Source organism: Ciconia boyciana, chromosome 3 (genome assembly GCF_034638445.1).
Source record: "Ciconia boyciana chromosome 3, ASM3463844v1, whole genome shotgun sequence".
NCBI lineage: Eukaryota > Metazoa > Chordata > Aves > Ciconiiformes > Ciconiidae > Ciconia > Ciconia boyciana.
The window spans coordinates 117,662,026-117,684,079 of NC_132936.1; the positions used below are offsets into that span (position 1 = coordinate 117,662,026).

Sequence of the window (22,054 nt, forward strand, 5' to 3'; positions counted from 1 at the left end):
AAGCACCACTCTACCTCACCCAGACTGGTACTGTAGTACACAAGTAGTCATACAAGCATCGCAGGGAGTACTTGCGCAGTAAAGTACCACTCAGCATGAGTAAGGGTGGCGTAATTGGGTCTGATGAGAGAAGGAGTCAGAGCTTGTCACGTCACTACTGTAGGGGCCTTTCTGAAAACATGGATTTCTTGATTACTTTTCACATTAATGCAAATCCACTCCGTTAAAGTTAATGAAGTTACACTGGTACTAAACTAATAGCAGACGAGAAGCAGGCCCACTTCCTATTCATTTAAGAGACCACAGCTCAAGGACCCCCCATAAAGGCAAAATAACAGGCATTTAGGAAGTTTTTGGGTTACATTGGGCAAGTTACTCCTTGGGATAAGGACTGATTTTCTATTTGGTATCAATCTCAGGGCTGATTTTTTTTGTTTCCCCTCCCTCTCTTTCTAGATAGAGGCAAGACAAGATTTGTTAAAGACTTCATTTCCTCTAGAAATTCACTATCTTAAGCTTACTTAAGACTACACTTAAGTAGTCACTGACTAAAGCCATGCTTTCCTACTACTTATTTACAAGAGTGCTTGCCTTAAAAAAAAGAAACTTCATGTGGAGGATTCTCAGAATGATGCTGGCCTTTCCTCCTAACAGAAGTTCAGTAGATTTATTTTTCAGATGTCTGAGAAAGATGATTTTGGAGCGCTGTGAGGCTTGGTAAACCTTCAGTTCAGCAATTAGTTTCCATATGATATGAATTACAAAGATCGAGCAATTAATATTAATAACTAAACCCGGCAAAGCACTAAGACTTCAGACGCCCTGTGTATGGAAATGTTGCTGTACTTGTTGGGGTTTTCCATGTATCTGTTATTTTAGCTACTCTGAACGTACACCACATTCACGTTTCTAAAAATACATTAAGGAGGAAAAAAAAAATCAATAGCAATGAAATAGAGACATAACCATTTTACATTAAACGCTCCCAATATCAATCCCAAGCCACCAAAACTCCCCACTGCAGACCACGGCTTCACCCTACGATACATGCATTTTCCTGCCAGCCAAGTCAAGCCCAGGTAATACCGAAACATCCAGGCACGACAGGGTGGGGAGGAAGATGGTGTGCCTGGAAATAAAAGAGCTGGGTTTCTCTGGTTTTCCAAGAAGGCCAGTGGCCAGAGCCCAGTCCGGAGGGGTCTGGCCCGCCGCTCGACCCGGGCAGCTTTTGGGAGCTCCTTGCCCCTCACGTCAACCTTCGCCACAGCCTCACCCACAGTCTCAACCAGGGGGAATAAAATAAAATAAAATAAAAACTACAATCAAATGTGTCATCGGCAGCATGACACGCATTTGTAGTTGGCAACGACGCCGGGTTTTCATATTTTTTTAATTCCCCCCCCGCTTCTTTTGCAGTCCGAGGGGGAAAGTATCTCCCCGGCCGGTGCCAGGCTGCGCTGTGAGGCGAATGCCCCCAACTTTCAAACAGTTGGCAGCCAGCGGAGGCACCCAGCCCACCGCCGCCGCCACCGCGCTCCCCCCGCCGCCTCCCCGGACACCCGGGGGCTGCCTCAGCCCGCCGCCCACCCCCTACCCCCCCACACACCCCTCCCCCCCAGCCGGCAGAAAGGAGCGAGCCCGGGAAGGCCGTGCCCGGCACTCACCCGCTCCGGGGGTCTCCGCGGCGAGGGCCGTTCAGGACCGTTGAGGGAGGCGCTGAGGGGAGCGGGGGGCGGCCAAACGCGGGGTGGGGGGTGTCAACGGAAAGAGGGGACGCGGGGGGGGGGTGAAGAGGCAATGGGACACACACACACACGGGTGAGGAATTTAAACCGGACAGGGAAATTAATTTAAAATGAGCGTGCGGCGAGGCGCCGGGCTGCGCGACGGAGGCGGCGGCCAGGCGCTGAGGCGGCTGTGCTCTCTATCCCATGCCGCTGCGGTGGCCCCGGGCGGCGGCGGCAGCCGAGCTGGGGGGGAAGTTGGGGCCGCAGCCGGCGGGGAGGATGTGACACCGTGACAAGTACGGCCCGCCAGCCATGTACCGCGGGGGGAGGCGGCCGCCCGCGCGCAGGGGGCCGGGGCAGCCCAGGCAGCGCCGCCCGCCCGCACACGGCATTTAACGGCGCTGACGGGCCGCGCCGTGACTCACACACGGGAGTTAGTCACAGGGCGGGACCGGGGACAAGGGGGGAGGCCGCCCCGCCCCGCCCCCTGGGCGCCCCGCCAGCCTACGGGACGCCGAGGCCTGGCGGATTGGCGCGGCGGCCGGCCAATGGGCGCGCGGGTCTGCCACCAGCGCTGGAGCGGCCCCTTCGGCCCAATGAGTCTTCTGAGGACACTGCCGCGAAGTGTTGGGGAGGGCTGGAGGGACCCCCGCGGGGCGGGAGCTGCGCCCTGGCCTGCCACTGCGGCCAACCAGTATTGAGGATTGCGTTGATGGGCGGCCCGGCCCGGCCCAATCAAAAGGGTGCGGGGGAAGGCGGAGGGAGGGGGGAGATGCGCCTTCCCCGCCCCCTCCCCGGGAGATGGTCACGCAGAGAGCGGAGGGCGGGGGAGGGAGCGTGACTGGAGCTGGCGGGCGGGCGGCCTGGCCCGGCCCGGCCCGGCCCGACCCGAGGGAGGGGCGCGGGCATCTAGCCGGCCCCAAGGGTGTTGGGCTGGGGCGCCGAGCCGGCACCGGTGTGAGGGCGCGGGCGGGGGTTGCCTCAGGGAGCGGCGGAGGCGGGGCACCGAGCCGGCTGAAACGGGGGTTACCTCAGCGAAGGGGGCACAGAGCCGGCTGAAACGGGGGTTACCTCAGCGAGGGGGGCACAGAGCTGGCCGAGGCGGGGGTTACCTCAGCGAGGGGGCACGGAGCTGGCCGAGGCGGGGGTTACCTCAGCGAGGGGGGGCACAGAGCTGGCCGAGGCGGGGGTTAACTCAGCGAAGGGGGGCACAGAGCCGGCTGAAACGGGGGTTACCTCAGCGAGGGGGGGCACAGAGCTGGCCGAGGCGGGGGTTACCTCAGCGAAGGGGGGCACAGAGCTGGCCGAGGCGGGGGTTACCTCAGCGAGCGAGGCGGGGCGGAGGGAGCGGGCTCGGCGCCTCTGAGACCCAGGGGAGGGGAAGGGCTCGCCCTGGGGCTGCCTGCGGAGCGGGGCCGGCGGCCGGGAGATGTCCGGGGCGGAGAGGGGCTCGCCCCGGGGCAGCGCGGCGCAGCCAAGGTCGTTTCCCGCGGGAGGAAGGAGACCGGAGCTGGGGCCTGCTCCAGGGGAAGCCGGGGCGGCCCTGCTGGCACTGGGCGGGGAAGGGCTGGCCGGGCGCCGGGTGGGAGGTAGAAAGCCTGAGCGGGGGGGCTGACTGCAGCCAGCTTGGCTGTGGAAGCTTCGGCTTCCCTCAGCACCAAAGGACCCCGGGGTTTGGAAGTGGAAAGTTAGGGTTTGCTTGTGTTTGACAGGTCTCGCGGCTCAAGGTTTGAATATTTCCACCTCCCTCCCCCACCTTTTCCTCCTTTTTTTTTTTTTTTTTTAATTCTGACAGATTTTTAGAGAGCAAAGTATATCTCGGGTTCCAGCGTGATGGCAAAATTTGACCAGATGAATGAAAAAATAGAAGTAATAGCATTGACAGCTGCGTTACAAAGCGCAATTACTCTTGTGCTGCTGGAGGGAATTGACAGATAGGAGCAGTATCAGTGGTGTAAAAAAAGCAACGCTGTTTTCACAAATGATTAATATTGGAGGAATTTATTTTGAGTAGAGTGAGGAAGTAATGCCCGCTAGGAGTTTCCAACAAATACTGGAGCCTTACCAACAATTTAATCCTGGTGAAGGAAATGAGATACTCAAATTGTGTTTCACCTCTTCATCTCTACATACAAACTCTTAAACTAAGACCTGTTTTTTGCAGTAAAAGCGTAAAATAGCTGATAGACTTCTGCGAGATAATGAGATAACACTGTCAGAATAAGGGACTACATTGGCATTTTCCCAGGCTGCAAAAATACACAGTTTTGTTTGCTTTAAAAACTTGTTCCCTGGACAGAGGGCTATAAATACAGATTTTTTTTTTCTTATTTTGGCATCCCCAGTAATTGAAGAGCTGAAAAACTATAACCTGCAATAATTTGTTCTTGTTTTTCACTTTAGAAATAGTGGCACTAGTTACAGTTTTTTTCCTGCTTGCTTTTATCGAGATCCAGGGAGCTGGAGTGAAGATTTCACAGTTCCTCATTTGAAGCAGGAATGTTAAATTGCACACCAAAAAAATGGCCTTCAGAGTTGTCTCTTAGCATCTAAGGCATCATCCTGCCAGCTGTCCTGTAGTCTGTAGTGTCTGTCAACAAATCCAGGATGGACGGTACTCAAATTGCTCTAATATGAAAGGGGAAGAAAAATAAAACCAGTAAGGCCATCGTGTCAGGAAAAGAAAAAAAAAAAAGGGAAAAAAAAAAAGTGGTGGCATACAGATTTGGTAGGGTTTGAGTGGGATTTTTTTTCTTTTTCTTTCATCAAAGAAAGAGCAGAAGCAGGGTCTTGTGCCTTCCTGAGCATCTAGCACTGGCACACTGGGAATTCTAAGAAATTAGCTATAATTTATGTTACAATTTTACCCCCAAACACTGAGACGTACCTGGCTTAATGCCTTTGGGGTTTCTTCCAACGCATTCTTCATCATGCTGAGGGTCCAGGGAGTTTCTTAGATGCAGAATTCCTTGGGCAGCGACACTGCTCTGCTCATCAGCTGCATAAAGCCATAAATCTTTCAATTCTCAGATAATGTTGGGAAATAACGTTGTTTAATAACTACCCCATCTTCCCTGTTTCTTCAGTCTGCTTTGAAACCATCTGAAGGCTTCCCCACCCCAACTGGTGCATTCATAAAACTTCGAGGATTTGTTGACTAATATTTCCTTTCCTGTTGGAATCTGCAGAGCTCTGCTGTTGTAAATGCTCTTGCTTTAACTGCTCTTGGATTAGAATAAACCGAATCCCCCCTATTGTTCTTTTATTGCATTTTATTTTACACATACTGCATTTTGCTCCTCTGAGTGATTGGCTGTTTCCATTAAAATTTATGAATACGAACATGCATTTTGTTTGGCACAGACCTGTTTCCATTGAAACCCAAGACAGTTACCTTGACGTAAGGATTCATTTCAGCTAATCATGGGGAATAATGAAGGATTTTTGTAAGCAATCGTCATATTTGAATTGACAGCAAAAGCAGAGAATTTAAGATCTGTCGTCTTTTTTTTTTTTCCTGCCATAGTAAGAGGTTAACATACTTGCAAGGTTCTGCAACCTTCAGCAATGCCCACACACTGATTTGTGCTTAGCAACTTCTGAACGCTGCACAAAAGAGGGCTTTGCATCGGATTCCGTGCAATTTGGCAAATAAGATGAAGAACAGAGTATTTATCATTCAATGGTGGAGAGTAAATACATATATATACACACACACCCTCTTCAAAGAACTGAAGGAGGTGGGAATTTCAGGGTAGATTGTCTTTTTGTAGTTGTATCTTCTTTAACAGCAATATTCTAATGGAATCGAGACAGAAATTGAGCTCATGAATTTGGGCACGATTGCTTCTGGAGGGTGAAAGTCTATAAGCAATCATCCTGCTCTGCTGCTACAACCTACTACGGGGACTTCGCACGTGCGTGCTCCCAGAGACAGCAACTGAGGTAATATTTCATATCATCGCAGTGCTGCAGCTTTCCCAATATACAGCAGTTTTTCTTCAGGGCCAGCGCTGGCGAGGAAGCAATTATATGAAGAGCTCAGCTTTTACTTTTAAAATCTCAATTTCGCACTTACAGAGAACAGTTTGAAAACACGGCCCGCTGCCGAAGGTGGTTTCTGTTTGAGGTGGTTTATTTTGGTTTTTGCGAGTTTGGTTGTTTAGGGTCAGTTGTTTAGGAGTGTGTTTGCTTCAGCTGAACTGAGCCAAGCTACTCTTCAGTTAGACTGGGTTTAGAAATTACAGCGTTTCTACCAAACTGCTTCAAAACTGCTTCCAGTTAAACTAGTACCATTTAGACAGGCATCAGCTCAGCAGGGATAGTTGTTGTCCCTGGCTTGGAAATTCAGTAGCTCGCCCTCCGTAATTTGTGTGTGGTGCAAAACTCTGGAAGAAGGTCGCACGTCTTGGGTTTGGCTCTGGCTTTACCTGAAGGTTTCCACAGCTGCTGTGACAGAAGTCATTAGAGAGAAAGAAACAAACCGCAAAGCCTGAAGTAAAAGGAGCTCAGGCAACCAGGTCTGCTCAAGGTACGTAGCATGCCTGCAAATGGGGAGTAATTCCCCTGCAGCCCACAAACTTGAGGTTTCAAAGCCCAAATCAAATCAGGGTCTGGCAAGAGGGGCCTGATCCCTTCCGCTTGCATCCATGCACATCTCAAGCCATCAGAAATCTTTGATCCCTGTGCAGGTGCCCTGATGACACAAACTTCACTTTCAGCTACATCTTCCAGGGAGCATCAGAAGGTGTGTATCGTGTTCAAGGGAACACTTGCTGAAAATTTTGGTTCTTTTGAGCATAATTGGGATGATTTGGTAGATAGTTTCACGCAAAGACATCAGAGCCTGGCTTTTTACTGCACGATAGCTGTTTACAAAATAAGGTTGTTTAGTTAGTTATTGACCTCGGGGAATACCTTTAAAAACCTGCAAATATTCACTTATATGTGAATAAAAGCAGTGAATTTCCTTCAGCTGTGTTTGCTTTTTGAAAACATTCCAGTAAATTAGATTAGTGGCTAGAAATGTTTATGGAAAGAATTTTAAGCCCATTTTAGAGGGTGTTCATGGAAAGCAAAATTTTATCTCAAAAACACAGTCATCTTACCAGGTGTTAATTTATGTTTGTCAACTCAGGGAATGCAAACCAGTGTTATACGTGATTTGTTCAGGTCATGTATCTCTCCTGTTCATCCAGTCTCGTCTCTTTTTCTGCTGTGCTGCTTCCTATTCCTCTGCTGTGCCAGGGATGGAAAATGTAACATTTTATTTGTTCGCTTCACACCTTCTGCATTTCCCTCTGAACAGAGGGCTCCTTTCTTGAGCAACAGTGAAAGTAAACCGCTATCACAAAGCAAACTTGGGGCCCTGGAATATAAAACCACTCCCTGCAATATTTAAATTCCTTTGAAAACCATCCCCTGCCATATGTCTATAAACACTGTCCAGCTGCAACGAGCTTATAGATTCTTGGAGACCATCTGAATTTAGCGAAGAAAGAACAATACTGTGTGCTGAGGTAGAGTCAATTGCCATTTTAAACCTCTCATGTAGATCTTCAGATACTTTTTATTCTTTCTCTGTTGGCAATTGTTAGGTAGAACTGGGAACAAAGGTATACCAGTTGTAATATACTTACTTTTCTTAAATTAGGTTCATCTTTCTAAATAGTTATATGAAAATTATCGGATTTATTACAGGACATACAGTGTAATTGTGCAGTTTAAAAGACTGAGATTTAAGTTTAATGTCACTACTACCATCACATAAGCAGGCTAATGTGCGTGTTCCAGCAGTTTAGCATCACGTTCTTGATCCCTTCACTTCGCAAATGACCAAGAGAGAAGATCTAGAGCTCTTGTTGCAAGAAAACAGACCCTCCTTTACCGAAAGGAAAAAAAATCTGTAATGGTTTTTATGCCTAAGGCATTCTGTTTACATGCATGTTTGTAAGCTGCTCCTACACCTTACACCATGCTGCTTCTGTTGGTTAATGCTTTCGGCTGTCTGGTGTCACTGTGTCCCCACACAGCATTGTCAAACACCAACTTTTCATGTAATTTTAAAACTCAGATTACTTCACTAATATCTTGTAAGTACTTCTGCACAAACAGCTTTATTGCTTGGTTTACAAACATTTCTGATGTAATACATGAATGTATAATGTGCTGAGTTGCTTGTATTATTCCATTACCAGAAACCACGTGACACTTGCTACATTAAAATACAATACTGAACACTTCACTCTTAAGTCCAAAGTCTGAACCACAGTTTAAATATGTTCTTTTATTTTTTTTCCTTACATTTATCATAGAAACCAGCAGAACTTTTACATGGGCCTCTTAAATGCCTAACGGGTAGTTGTTTGCAAACTTCCACAGCCGAGTGTACTAGAAGCATTAAGACTACCTGTGGCACCTCAGTATTGCCAGTTGTCATCTGACTGCAGCCCATTCGGGGCAGAGGCCGTATGGTTTTTCCTGCTTAGGAATGGAGTGGCAGAACTGGGACACCGACAAAAATACAATAAATAATAGCAACGAACCAAGCACACTTCCTCTGTCAAATGCCAAGTGTCAAGTACTTGTAGCAGGGATGCTTTCGTGTGATCCATGAGAACAAGATTTAGTTGTAGGAAATACCCAGTGAGAAAATTTCAAACACAAAAGTTAGAGAAAACTAACCTGCATGTGGACAAGCATGCTGAATTCAAGAGTAAATTATATCCTATGAGGTGTTTGTCCAGCTCGAGTTGCAAGTTCCTCAAAATCAGGATTTTATCACAGGAGAACTACTAGACATTTATTGTGAGCCACCACCACCAATTCCTTACACATTGGTGCTGGCAGAACGTGGGGTATAAATTAAAGGAACAATTTTAGTCATATGGCAATCTGGCGAAGCGCTTTTACATTTTAATTATGCTGCAGAAAGGTCAAGGCTGGATCCGTGTCAGTGGAGGGATAATTTTTTTCATGGTTTATGAATATGCCTTTCCAAAACTGAAGAACCAAGAACTGGAGAATAAAACAAAATTTTCCTGTGTCGGGTGTCAGTTCCGATCTGCTTTTGAAACAGCCCTCCAGAGGCATCCTGAAATTTTACCGGCTTAGCCCAAATTTCCAGGGTGACCATGCAGTTCTCAAGGCAGGGCTGGGGCATCTTCAGGTTGAGAAAGATGCAAAAAGCAAGTGTCCTGGCTGTCAGTCATGGCACAGTGTTCGGCATGCTGAGGGGAATCCGTATGTGCTGATCCGCCTCTGAAAAAGGGTCTGTAGGCTTTCAGCTCTGGAGAGGAGTGGTGTGAGGAGGGAGGATGACGGGTTACATGGCTTTTCAGTATCACACCGTGCACCCTCCAGCATGCTCAGATGAGAAGGGGTGCTTTCCCAGTACCAGGACACTTGCTATCCCCTTTCCATCAACTTATTTTTAACTGGTGGCAGCCTGCTCACCTTAGCAGGGACAGAGAACACAATTTTGTGAGACCTCTAAAGGAGCTACATAGTGGTAATAAGAATTTCCTTTCTCCTACCCTATTTTCAGACCCAGTCCTGCATAGCCCATAAGACCAAGTCATGACACAGCTCCCATAAGACGTCTTTAGCGAGAGCCTCATGCACATCGAAGTTTAAAAACGTGATCGGAAAGTTGTGAAGGGATGAGCTTCCAAGAGAAGGTGACATGCTCTTGTTTTGAGGCCAAATGTTAAGCACCATCCCCAAGTTCAAATATAGCTCTTGAATTATCTGTATCCTTTTTCAATAAGCTATTTTCTAAATAATAATAATAATAATAATAATAATAATAATAATAATAATAATAATAATAATAATAATAAAAAATACATTAGCTTTGGGACTAGCTGTTTGCATTTGGGTATGTGGTTCTTCTCCAAGGAGAAAGACCCAGGCTCCATTATTTGTTTGCCAGCCCCACTGCAAGCCTCAGCCCCCCCAGGGGATGTGGCTGGGCTTGGTGCTGTACATCCCTCCCCAGCAGCAGGAGAGAGTCCCCGAGCCTGCAAGTCCGAATAGATAAGCGTGGAGCAGGATGCCATACAAAACCAGAGAAGTAAAGTGATTTACTTAAGGATAAGACTCATCTCTCCCGACAAGACACCCCCACCCCTTGATTGCCTCATCTCTGCAGTGCTGATGGAGCTGCAAGGAACTGAGTCTCCCAGGTAGGGCAATGGTTAATTCAGTGAGAAAGCAGAAGGAAAATGTCTTGCTACAGATTTAATTCTGACAGTTGTCCTCTCTTACCTCTGTTGTAAACCCGAGGGCCTGCAAGCAGGCAGGATTGTTTCTGTTAGAATTGCTTCTGACAATAAATATTGTGAAAATCAGCATTGTTTTGTTAAAAAAAAGAATGGATGTGCACCTCCAGTGACCTCTATTTTTCACTTCACTGAAGTGATTATAAATGGCTTTACTTCTCCATCAACACCTTTGCCGTGGACACTATTGATTGTTTTTACCTCGCTGTGCGTATCCAGGTGTACTGAATTTTTTACCCACATTTCCAAATGCTGCCTTTGCCCCAAGCTGGGGCAGACTGTGCTCCTGCAACAGTGATTCAAAACTTATTGCTGTGGTTATCCATGCTGAAGTAGCGCCTAGGATCGACGCACAGGTACCATATCCATCCGCAGCTCAGCTTGGTCCTCATTGACTCACCCACTGGCATGGGAACAGGGCAGGGGCTGGAGAGACACGTGGGTGACAAGGGTGCTGGACCAGAGAGCGAGCGTGGGAGCTGTGGCCTGGTCCTGTGGTCAGGAGAGCCTCAGAAGATGTTGTGGTCCAAAATAAGGATCAGGGCTCAGCCTGAGTATTGAGAAGAGACACATGGGGAAGCGTTTGGCAGGAATTGGGGAAATTTGCCAAGCTCAGTAGAGAGGTCTCCCCCTCTCTGGGCTTTATCCAGCCCTGCCGAGGAATAGCCAAGCCAATGCCAGGAACTGGAAAGCGAAACTGCACAGAGGCAGAGAGGGAAAAGAAAAAAAAAAAAAAAGGGCAAAAAGAGAAAGAAATCCAAGCTGAAAAGCTGGGAGGAAAGAACACCAGAGCAAAGAGCCAGTGTGCTGGAAATAATTTGTTCGGACTGAGTCCACCAGGTGATTTCAATAGCGGAAGGGCAGAAACCTTGTCGTGCTCGGGAATGTCGCGCTTGGACCCACTGGTTTATTTACAGCATTTCTTTTGCTCCCCCTCCTGCACTGAGCTAAAGCCAGTGAGCAAGACGGAGGGAGGGAGGGAGAAAAAGAGAGGCCGAGAGCCTTCTGTGGTTGGCGGGGGCCTATAAATAGCTGGTGAAGTCTTCTAATACCAATAGGGTGCGTCATTATGGCCCTCCCCGGCTCCACTCAGCAGCAGCCGTGCCAGCGGGAGCGGGAGCTGCAGCAGCACCCAGAGCTGAGCAGCTGGGCTTGGCACGGATGGAGCTGGGAGAGGGAGGCCGGGAGGTGCAAGGGGGGTTGCACAGTCTGCCGCAGTTTGTCTCAGGGAGAAAGGGAGGGGGGAAATGAGCCACGCGTCCTTATGAGCCGCCTCACCCAGGCGTTGCAAAGCATATTCCAATTCTTGCTCTCTTGGCTGCCCAGTCGGCACGGGGGAAATGCCTCTTCCCAGAATAAATGGGCGTCCGAGGTCTGTGTCTCTGCCTGACTTAGATGTTGGGGGCGATTTCTGAAGTCCTGCTGTGTCGTTCGCTCCCCCATCTCGGTCCTCCTCACCCCATAGTAAGGGTCAGAGGAGGAAGAAGAAGTGATGGAGTAAGTTCAGCAAGACGGGCAGGCTGGTTCAGTGCCACCAGCCGGTGATCCCTTCTCCACAGTTTTAAGTGTTGCTCTCAAAGGTGACTAAAGGCAAAAGTCTGAGGGATGCTAGAGGGGATTTCTAGCCCAAATTTCCCATCCTTGTCACACCACTGGAGATAACCCTCTCATAAATAAGGCCGCTGCTCCTGCCTCGTCTTTTTAAACTGTTGCTGTCTAATCCAGATTTCAGGGCTGGGGTGTTAGAGGACCTGGTGCCTTCATTTTCTGAGCTCCCGCTATCAGCCTTATAGCAGCAAGCTATGGTAAAGCTTGCAAAGAACCTGTATCTAAGACAGTATAAAATGCTTGCATAAATATGGGGAGGACTTTTATACTAATTAAAATGAGACTCCAGTCATTTTCCTTTTTTTTTTTTTGCAATACTGCTGTATTTTTTGAGCATCCTGATCTGCTTTATTTCAGTCATTTCTCCACCTGCTTTGTATTCTTTCATTGCTCCTTGGAAGGTTTTGCAAACTCAGATGCAATTTGATGTGTATTTCCAGGAGTGCAGTTAATGGAGATCTCCTTATCAGACACCAGTTTCAGTGACTTACAATGCCACTGATAAAAGGGTGAGGATGGACTGGCCAAATCTCACTGGTTTCTACCGTCTTCCAAAAGAAATTTTTCATTATGGAGCATTGCAGAAATTTCTTACGTCAATCTGACAGAAAGAAGTGGAGTAACTGCTGGCGAATTCTTCCTATCTGGGTCTATTTGCACAAAAATCGGCCTGTTAAACAAGAAGATGTCAGGCTAACACAGGCAGGTCTCTCTGCCGAGCCAATGCTGTGAGATATGCTCCTTTTTCAAGGAAAATGGTAAATTCTCAAGATTTGGGGCTCTCTGTGGGGTCCACCAGCACAGCATCCATGTCCGGTGGAGGAACCATCTCTCCATGAAATTGCACCACATCCAGCAACTGGAGACCCCTCTAGGCATCCTAATTTCCAAAATTTCCTGAAGATGTTGAAGCTTTCGAGCAGCGTGGCATTGGCTAAGGACCAGTGGGTGTTTGAACACCCGCCAGGTTTATCAGTACGAAACCCAGCAGAGAGAGAGGGGTATGAAGATGATGGTTAATCTGTTTGAGTATTGACAGAGGTCAATGGCACTTAAGGATCAGCACGTGTGGGCTCTGCTGTGTCAGGGGAGATTGGAGTGCTTGCAGCAAGTGATAAAATGCCCCTGGGAGAGAGTGGGACCATCCCCACGTAGGAACAACTCGGTCCCAAGCTGAGCATTTGACTCCAAGCGTCACTGTTTTCTCAGTGTCCAAAAGGTTTAAGCTTCAAAACACTTGGTTTTGTGAGCATTTTGAAAGGATGTGTGCAGAAAGAACTAGCGATCCCACCTCCCCCTCCAAAAAAACCACCCTAAAATCCAGTGAATAAAATTTCTGATGTGAAACTTCTGCCTAGGTTGACTTTTAAGAGGAGACAGTGAATTTGGGAATAAAGCATGTGCCCCCAGGCACAGCTCGAGCTCTGAATGCGGGAGCCAGGCTCCCCCTCAGATGTGCTCTTCTGCATCCCTTTGCACCCAAGCCAAGATCTGTACAGGTTGCAAGAGCCTGGGATGGAGGCGGTTGTGCCCTGCCCTGTATTCTCTGCACCAGGCAAACCCCATTCCCGAGGATGCAACGTCTTGGGTGCCCACGTCCTGCTGGCCGCTTGCTTTTTTCCATTGTGCTGGAAATGTCTCCATCACGCTGATTTGGTCCCCAGCTCTGCTCTCAGCAAAACTCAACCAGAGGAGGCAGACCTGTCTCAGTCTTGGGGAAACTCAAACCCTGTTTCCCCATCTCACAGCAGCCTCCTCCACGTCCTTGTTAATCCAAAGAAATTTGGGTATGTACATCTTTTCACAGGGAAAAATAAAACGTGACTTAAAAGAAGTTCAAATCTTTGACGATGCTGGCAACAGGCTTGATATGAGCTGGGATCTACCTTTCTGAACTGAAATTATGAGGATTACTCACATGTTTAAAAATAAGCCCATGTTGAAATTCCCTTGTTGGATTAAGACCTAAGCCCTGCAATTGTCACTTTTCCCACCAGAGGAAAGTGCCAGTGGCTTAACTAAATATACCATCCGCATCGTGGCCTGCCATTTCCAGATTGTTTCTCTTTCCCGTTTTACTGGAACTCCTCCACATTTCTGTAAGTTTATTTTACTTTTTGGTTGGTTTGCCTTTTTTTACCAATTCATCACCTTTCCCGCTACGTCCCTTTCCCTGAGCCATATGTGATCTCTCATCCTGTCCTTTCCATTTCTTCCCCATCTTTCTCTGCCTGTTTGCCACCCATTACTTCAAACTTGTGAGAAACTACCCAAACTAGAAATGGTGGACAAAATAAAGCCAAATTCACCCTGGATTTGTGTCTCTTCCCTGTCTAATGATATGCAAGTGCTGATAGAAGTTTTTTGCAGGGTTGGGGCAATTTCTTTTAGGGATTCTCTGATGTCTAATAAGAGTTGTGCTGACATGCAGCCGTTTCCAGGTGGTTATGCCCAGTCTTTGGGATGAATCTGATGAAAAAAGTGGAGTCATGGTTTTGTTACATGTAAAGAAAAAACTAAGCAAGAACCAGGAAAAGGCAAGGATTTCATGTGAGTCCGGTGTTTTACTCTGTGCTTATTTTGCTTTGAAACAAAAAATGTTCATGAACAGCTTTTTAAGCATTTTGGTTTCTGTTTATTCACCTGGTCTGGTTCTCTCTCCTTCTGCAGTTTTCCTTGCTGGAAAAGAAAAGAAGATGCTAAATAAAAAAAAAAAAAAAAAAAAAAAGGGAAGGAAAACTGATTACTTTTGAGAAAAGCTTCACAGAAAACCAGAATACTTCCATTAAATCAGAAGTGTAGTACGGACCAGCACCCCTGCTTCTAGTATAGGGCTGACACTCCTTTTAGATGTCGTTTCCAGGCACGAGCTGAATACCCGCATGGTGTGCTCTGCCCGTGGGCTTGCTCAGGGACTTGGCTGGGCCCGGCTACTTGGCTCTGGCTCTCGCCATCCATGGGAAATGCTCCATCAGGAGCAGCACTGAAGGCAGCTTTCTCCCCGATTGTCGGCCAGCCCTCGGCTTGCCAGCCCAATTTCAAGCCTGGATGCCAGGGAGCTCCCTTGAATGCTGCTCCGCTAGTTGAGCCGAGGCTGCACATGCACCCGCAGCTGCCCCTTGGCTATTGCTTGGGTTGCGATTGTGCTAAAGATGCAACAATAGAAGTGTGCGGCGTTTTGCTGATCACCTAAACTGCAACCATGAGAAAAAACCCAGCCATACTTGAGTCACTCCCAGCGCAGGCAATACCACAACTCTGTGGGACTCCCCTAAGAGATAGGAAGATGTCGGCTCATTAGCTTTTTGCTCAGCGGGGCTCTTCTACCCAAAACCTTGGAGAAAAGCCTTTTCTGCGCATTCATCCTATATATTGCTAAAGAAGAGAGCCTGAGAGCAGCGTCTAGCCCCAAAGCCAAACACCAGGCTGGCTGCATGCTCCCTGTGCAGCACCCCATGTAGTGCAAAGCCATTCTTACTATTTTTCATGTGTTTCTTTCAGTATTTAAAATAGTGTGAGCTCTCTGTTGCAGCCTGCCAACAAGAGGTTTTCATGGCATGACCAGGAAGGGGGTTTTACATGCCCCCGGAGGGTGGCATGAGGGTGTTCAGGGTGCAAAGCCTCACTGCGATAATGTGGGAAGGTGGGGGCCAGCGGTGCTGGAGATGAGCTTGTCTCTGTTCCAGGAGAGCATCCACATCATCTGACCCAGGGAGGCAGCTAACAGCCGGGCAGTGCTGCCAGCGAGGCGTCCCACTGCTGGTCCTCTTTCATTTCATGGCATAGACACAGCCTTTTGTTCCCTTCTTCATCTGCTGAATTTGGTTTCTGCTGGGGGGAATGGGACTGAATGGAGAGAGGGGAATGTCAGGAGAGAGACATACACTCGAGGACCTTTGGCTTTCTCTAGGAAAACTTCCTGAAAAGCTCAAATGGCCAAAAACCCCCAAGAAGATATGTTTATGGTTGACCCCAAAGGTGGCTCGCAGTGTTTCAGCTGAATTCACCACCTTATTTACAAGGCATACCCTTCCTTAACACACTCACCCACCCTGCATCTCTAAAATAACCCCATCACATTACTAAAAATAACCTGTTGCTTACTTACCGATACCGGCTCGCTCATCACTAGCAATGTTATGCTTCTTCTCAGTTCCCATTAATTGCTAGCAGCAGCTCTCCCAGCCCGTCCCTCTCCACCGGCAGTATTTCAGACCAGGATAGAGCAGGGTGCAGCCCAGGGCTCGCACACCACTCAAACATACCGACTATACAGGAACCAGATCTATCCTGCACCCTGAAGGGTTGATTTTACCCCTGTGAGGTCATGATGTTAACTCCAACACATCTCCCCTCCACTGCTATTTATTTTTGCCAAAACCAAGAGGTTGCAACAGTGCCTGGCAATTCCCTGAGAAGCTGTACTCTCAGTCCCCCAAAATTAGCTTTCTACAAAGTGAGGTCTTTGTGTTAATAACCCTCATGTTTTGATAGCTCAGTCAATATTTTGGTAGCTTTAGGCAGCACCTATAAATTTTGACGAGTGTGCCGATGTGATAGACCTCTCCCATTAGCTGCCGAGAGCCAGCTAATGAAATGAGGTGAGGTTTCATTCTTCTTTTCTGACCGTCTCTTTCTGCAGCCCACTTGTAAGAGCTTCATTTTTCTGTCACCACAGCCCAATCAGCCACTGAGACACTATAGCAACGACTTGATTTAATCGCTTCTCCAGCTCTGTGATATCAGCTCTGTTAGATGCCTGGAGTTTAACGGCACGTGGGGTATTTACCCATGTGCAAGGAGGATGTTAAATGCTCTTGAAGCATGATTACCTCTACAGGCACCTTGCCTGGGTGCAAATCCACCAGCTATGGTCTTGGATAGGAAAAGTTAAGACACAAACATCATTTCTCATAATGCAGTGTAAGCTACCCCCATCCATGTTTACAATAAATAGCCCTCTCTTGCCAGGAAGAAATAATTTTCCCCCTCTGAGCTGCTTTTTTTTTCCTCCTGGCCTTCCTAGCCAATGCATTGATCAGCGTCTGAAAGAGGTCTTAATTTGAGTAGTTTCCTAATGCACAATGTGTGCAAGACTAAGCTTTTTTCAAGAATTTGCTGGTACAAAAGAAATGTATTTCACAATGAGGAGAACAATTGCCATTATAAATATCAAAGCATGAGGATACCCATTTTGTAGTTACATTCCAAAGGACACTTTTTATTCAAATTCCCTCTCTTCAGGAGCTTCCCCTTCTGAAATTTCTCACTGTTGTTAAGTAGCCCAAAGGGGGATTTTTGTGTGTGTGTGTATGTGCATGGGAAGTTTGGCATAATTCATTCAGGATATTGTGGTAATGGGGTTATTCTAAGCATGAAACAAGATAATTTTCACGCCTTTTGGAAGCTGTTCTCCTGTTTGCCTAATTTCAAATCGTTTCCCTTTTGATGGGTTACTCCTGTATGTTGCAGCTGATGCGACGCCGTGTGTCCTGGACACCAGGGCAGTGCGTCTGACCAGCCAGGACTGATCCTGACATGGGCACCAGGTTCTTCATCACCTGGGATAAGTCCCATCAGTGTGAGCAGGAGCCATGGATAGGGCCAAGGGGAAACCGCAGCCTCCAGTCTCCTCCCTCGCTCCTCCCCGCAAGCCCACTCCATTGCCTGAGGGTCTGACGGTACCCCCAAAATAGATAAGGATATTCCACAAATACGGGAGGTGCTGGAAGTAATCTTTCCGGGCTTGCTCCCTCACTGAGCTGGGCGAGCTGTGATTTTAGGGAGCGCACTCAGATCCTCATCCCCTCACCAAAAAGAGGGGGCAAGCAGCCATGCCTGCTCTTACAAGGGACACATCCTCCACTCCATCCCATCCCCCTCACGTTAGCCCCTGGTAACCACAGGTTAGATACTTCGAGTGTGTTCAGGGGCCTGGAACTGCAAATAGATGCCTAAAATCCCACTGACAGCACAGGGAGTTAGGTACTGAACTGGCTTAGGTGCTTTTGGACCTTCCCATCCCACAGCAAACTTCTGCCGAGCTCCTTGCTGTATCTTTAGGGATGAAATAGCCTTGGGAGTTTGACCCGTGAGCATGCACACCATGCATATGTCCTTTGCTGAATTAGAGCCTGGGGGTGTAAGCCTTTGAAATGCTTTCCCTCAATTTGAGAAGACAACAATCAACGACTGATTTTTGCCATATTCCAGCCCTTCTCACTATTATCCTGAAAGTATAGTAGCAGTATGCACGATTCTGATGATGATGATGATTTATAATACCTATAAACACTGCTACTGTTGCAGCTAAACCCTGCATCCCCTCAATACATATGATGCTGTTATTATGGATATATAAAATACATGTGGCAAGCGAGACTCAGCGATTTCGGGAGTCCAGGCCCCCCACGCTCCAGCGTGACGGCACTGCCCGTTGTGCCAGGCAGAGGAGGGACGAAGGCTTGCCAATGCAGGTTTTATATCATCTCGGGGCTGCCCCCGTGCTGCAGCTGGCAGGGGACCAGCACAGCTCCTGGCATCCTTTCTCGCCGCCTCAGGGCGGCTCTGATTTATGCCTGGTGGCCCTCGAAGGGCTGTCCCAGCCAGGGCACTGGGTGCTTCCCTTATCTCCTGGCCATCTCCCATGATTTCCATGCCAAGCCTGGTTTTGGGCAAAGAAGCAAGGATTGCTATGCTTGTGCTTGTGTATCTTGAGATCCCAGCTATACAGGAGGCTATAATCTTTATGGCAGACAAAATATTTGTTTGAAATGCGAATTAGTCAATACAATTGCTTTTTGGTGGTGGAACTGAGCACGTATTTCCCTGGCATGTGACAAGGGGTGTTCCCCGCCCCTGAAGCTTACAAAATAAAATAAAATATCACTGAAAATTTAACACTGAACTGTGAAATGACAACCAGAAGAAAGGCTTTTGTTTTCCCTCTCTTTTTTTCTTGAATCGAACAGTACCTAACTGTTTAACTTGCGGCTAAGGATTATTTATGTAGGGCTCTTGTGTAGGTAAAGTGCCATGTCCTTGGCCCTCTGCCCACGTAGCACAGTGCGGGATCTCTTGTTACAAATTGCAGCTGTATAACATAACAGGAAACGTGGGGCTTTAAGTTATTCCACTGGAAAGATTAATTATTTGGAAAATAGTTATGCAGCAGCTTTGTGTATTTTTGGAGCAAAGGTGACCAGCACCATCTTAAATTTAAAGAAAAGAAGTTGCTGGGAAGGAAGAAAAAGAAGCACTTTACAGAGTGGAAGTGTTGTGGGACAATTTTATTTATTTTTTTTTTAGATAATGTTTGAATCATCTGCTGTCATGGAAGGAGCAAAGCCGGGGTCCATGAAGGGCAGCCACGGCAGGGTGAGGGTGGTGGAGGAACAGGAGCTGCTGGATTCAGCTGGACCTTCACTCTTGCCATCCAAAATCCCATCCACCTGCTTGAGGGGAAGAAGCAGGAGTCCCGCTGACGGGGGAGGCAGAAGAGAAGTGAGCTTGGAGGCACAGGCTCAGTGCGATGGGTTGTGGTCTCCTCAAAGTATGCTGTGGACAGCCTGTGAGAAGACACCAGATCCTGGGGAGCCTTTTCCCTCTGGGTAAACACTCTTGAAAAGGCAAACACAGTGTCTGGAGGCGATCTTCTCCCATGGGGCAGCGGATGGGGTGACAAGTGATACCTCCTGCTCATGTCAGTCCATCCAGCCTTGTCTGCCTAGCCGTGAGCTTCTTTATATAGCCTAGTTCACGGGATTTTAATTTGCTCCTCTGCATGCAAGCAATCACCCCAATTAAAGGAAACCACTAAAACAGCAAACTTGCTGCTGCAGTGCGTAGGCATGGGTGACGGCCAAGTTCTCCCATCGCCTCCACGAATGCTTCCCAGTGACTTCAGAGAGGTCTGCAGCCAAAGCAAAATGTCTCACTGATTAGGATTCCTCTTAGCATCCAAATGTGTTTAAATACTGGAGCTCTCCGGAGAGATGTGGTTTGGATAAAGAAGTGGTAGTTATTTTTAGGCAGCACAATGCACCTCTTAGTAAAGTTTTTCCACTCAGACACTTAACCCACAGCTGTTTCACGAGAGCAGCTATCCCACACCTAGCTTTGCACTACCCTGGTCTCCAGGGCCTTTTGCCCATGGCTGTGATAGGGACCTGGTGGTCCCTCTGTTTGCTCAGCTAGAGCTGCCAAAACAAAATCCCCAAGGGAGAAACCCTCCTGCTTGAGCATCTTGGTGGGTTTTGGGAGGAACCTAGTGAAGACTATGACTTCTAGCCTGGCAGTCGTGCTCCTGGACTCCTCTTCCTCCCTGCTGGCAGGAGAAACAGGTAGGAGGTGCTCCAGGAGCAACAAGATGTGGATCCCAAACCATGTCCAGCATCCCTCCTTCCATCAACGTGTAGGGGAAACCTGTTTTCAAAGCAGCCCAGTTTTCCCGATCCGTACTGGGAAAAAGATGATTAATAATAGCTTAATAATAGCAATAGGCTGCATTCAAGGTGTAAATGTCTCCTAATTGATGCAGGATGGTCCATTATTTTTAATTTTTACGTTCCAGGTCCTGGCAAAGAACAACGTCAAATTAAGGAGAGGAGTAAAGAAAGTTTCTTATAAAATCAAGAATGCCTCCTACGTAAGTAGCAAACCAAACAGAGAGAGCAGTCTTTTTACTTTCCAAGTTTTTTATTTCTGCCTCATTTGCTGCTACCTCAGACTAACCAAAACTCCATGTTTGTCTAATATAAAAAAACTATTTTTGCAAAACTCTTCAAGCCACAGTAGTTTAGCTCTACCACAATAATTCACCACTCTACTATAGCAAATGTTAGTATATGAAAAAACCTGCTGGGTTTAAAAAAAAAAAAAAAGAGGAGGAAATTATTTAATTTAATGCCTCTACATTTCAGTGCGTTTGATAGAAGACAGAAGGCATATTTTTCATCAGCCAAAAAATAACATTAGCAGAAGGCTACTTTCTTCACTGCATTGCACCTCATGTGGCTGTTGGCTCTTTTATACCCATAATGCGTTCCCAAAGCAGATATCCACAAAGTCCTTCTGGTTTGGGACCTGGAGAATCCCACTCTGCCCCATAGCCCAGATCTTAGCCCAGATACTTGTGTGATGCCTGGCTGAGGTCTGGACAAAGCATCTCTGGTATCATCATAGCACAAGTGAATTGCAAGTTGGCTAATGGCATATTACTAAGCTGTCCAAGATAGGACCATGGTCATTCAAGGCTTCATCTAGACTCAGTGGAAAGAGAGACCCTATAGAAGACAATCCTGCCTAGCTATAACTCCTGCTGGGAGAAATATCTCTTGTGTCTTCTGGACCACTGACTACAGGGGCAACCCAGGATGACAAAACTCCTTATTTAGGTTTTTCAGAGAACTGTTTGAAGTTGGGTGAGAAAAACAAAAGGCAGAAGTGAGGTGTGTGGGGAAAAGATCAGCAAACCTTGGTGTAGTACATAACATAAACCTTTTACAAGGAAAGAAGAGGCCACTGTAAATAACAGAAGGGTGGTTAGATCTGAGGCTAGCAAAAAAGTTCAGCTGAGAAGCTTTCAAGAAACCAGGTCTTTTAGGCAAAGCAACAAATCTTCTACATTCAAAAGTCACCTGAAGACAGAAGGTGCCTGGAAGAGCAAGATTTTACTGCCAGCTTACGTACAACCTCATTGTACAACCAAAAGTGACACCGGAGGGATTGGTCGGCATGATGGTCTTTGAGTTTGCCAAAGAGCCAGATGTTCCTTGCCATAGGGAAATTATCTTCCGCACCTTGGCATCTGGTTCCTGTAGCTGCCAATAAAAGAATGGGACAGGCACATTGTGTGGAGGGGCAGGTGGCACATTGCAACGGCTTTTTCAAATAATTACCAAGAAGAAGTATTACGACAATTTTTGGCTGAAGTGATACAGATAAATGCTGTGAACAAGCTCCGTGAACGTGGCTCGGGGAATTGCTGAAATTAGCATTTATCTCTTGATATAACAGAGTGCTGGGGTAGAGGATTTCAAGAATGAAGGATTATTTGGCAATAAAACCCTATTCCTGGTGCTATGTGCATCAACGAGCAGATCCTTAAGTGAGCAGCCAGGCAGGCAGGCTATGAGTTATCATGTGCCCACTCGCACTGACTTGTACTCTAAGGGGTGAACACCAAGTCCTTGCTAACCTTCCTGCAGGGTTGGGTATTTTGGAAACTAATCTAAGAGCAAGCAAAGGGCTTGAAAAATAAGACAGAAAAATAGCAATTCTCTTTATACTCCCTTTGAGGAATGAACAAAATGCTTTAGAAGCTTTTGCAAATCTGGCATCTCGATTATCTGCTGGGGCCAGACTATTGCCTTCATAAAGCTCTGTGAGGTCCTTCCCTCAAAGAGGACATTCTCTGGGTTGAGAAAATCAGTATGA

The 22,054-nt window shown here is 47.3% G+C and overlaps 1 protein-coding gene across 4 annotated transcripts in view; it reads right to left on the reverse strand.

The window, feature by feature from the left end:
* The window catches only part of SERTAD2 (SERTA domain containing 2), an 84,285-nt gene extending 82,135 nt beyond the window's left edge, over positions 1 to 2,150 (reverse strand). For 2 of the 4 annotated variants that reach the window (XM_072857355.1, XM_072857353.1), the window contains exon 1: positions 1,665 to 2,150. The gene's annotated coding sequence lies outside the window, so the exon portion shown is untranslated. The remainder of the gene's footprint in view (positions 1 to 1,664) is intronic. The other 2 variants (XM_072857359.1, XM_072857360.1) reach the window with 2 other exon arrangements.
* Between the last annotated feature and the right edge of the window lie 19,904 nt (positions 2,151 to 22,054).